The 1308-nt window shown below is 39.3% G+C and overlaps 1 pseudogene; it reads left to right on the top strand.

The window, feature by feature from the left end:
- The first annotated feature begins 423 nt into the window (after window positions 1-423).
- On the top strand, window positions 424-751 carry LOC121483386 (annotated as a pseudogene).
- The last annotated feature ends 557 nt before the right edge of the window (window positions 752-1308 follow it).

Here is a 1308-nt window from a genome sequence, read left to right as displayed (position 1 = left end):
TTGTTATTTTAAATAGGGAGAGAGGTGGGGGCAGATGGAGAGAGAGAGAGAGAGAGAGAGAGAGAGAATGTTAAGCAGTTTCCATGCTAAGCATGGAACTGGACTTCAGCCTTGATCTCACAACCCTGAGATCATGACCTGAACTGAAATCAAAAGTCAGATGCTTAACTGATTGAGCCACTCAGGCGACCCCAGGCTGATGCTTTTTAAAAATATTATAATAAAAACAACTTACTATAAAATGATATTAAGTAAAAACCAGTGACACACAAAAAACAATTTTTAAATAATTAGGTGAGACAGACATAAAAGCATACTCTGCTACATTGCTATAAATGTTTTTTCTTTAAAGCTAAGCTCTGGCTGGCGTTTTACATCCACTTTCCTCCCTCTCGCGTTGCTTGTCAGACCCCAGCCGCCAAAATGGTGAAGTAGATCAAGAGCAAGTATGCTTTTCAGGAAGCCTTGAACAGTGCTGGGGATAAACTTGTAGTAGTTGACTTCTCAGCCACGTGGTGTGGACCTTGCAAAATGATCAAGCCTTTCTTTCATTCTCTCTCTGAGAAGTATTCCAATGTGGTGTTCCTTGAAGTAGACGTGGATGACTGTCAGGATGTTGCTTCAGAGTGTGAAGTCAAATGCATGCCAACCTTCCAGTTTTTTAAGAAGGGACAAAAGGTGGGTGAATTTTCCGGAGCTAATAAGGAAAAACTTGAAGCCACCATAAATGAATTAATTTAATTACATTTTCTGAAAACATAACCAGCCCATGGCTGTTGAAACCTTGCAATTTTTTTATCTACAAAAAGGAAAGATCAAGTATGAAGACTATATACTCAACCACCATCTGATTATAAGTGACAATAAAATATTAATTCTACCCTTTAAAAAAAAATAAAGCCAACTCTGAATTTCCAGCTTCTATCATTGCAGACCAGTAATAAACAGTTCGCAGGCTAACACTGGTCTGCAGCCCACGCTCTTAAGTAGTGTTGATCTATCTGGTCTACTTGGGATCACAGAATCCTCATCATCTCCTATAAAAATGGGACACAAAATAGTACAGTGGTGAAGACTGCAGGGTCTGGTAACAGGGCTCCAATTCCCAATGAATGAGTGGTAGAATCAACATGAACACCTCCTTCCTATGGTTGTTATGAGGATTAGATGGGAATAGGCTTAAAGCACTTGACTGTGCCAAGCCCTTACAAGTGTCCAATAAATGTTATTATTATTCTGGACCAATGTCCATTTTGGGTGGTAGTGTCTGCTTAATGTTTTGGAAGATGCCTCAATGGGTATAAATAA

This window comes from Vulpes lagopus, chromosome X (genome assembly GCF_018345385.1).
Source record: "Vulpes lagopus strain Blue_001 chromosome X, ASM1834538v1, whole genome shotgun sequence".
NCBI classification, from domain to species: Eukaryota; Metazoa; Chordata; class Mammalia; order Carnivora; family Canidae; genus Vulpes; species Vulpes lagopus.
This window is presented reverse-complemented; position numbering and strand designations above follow the sequence as displayed.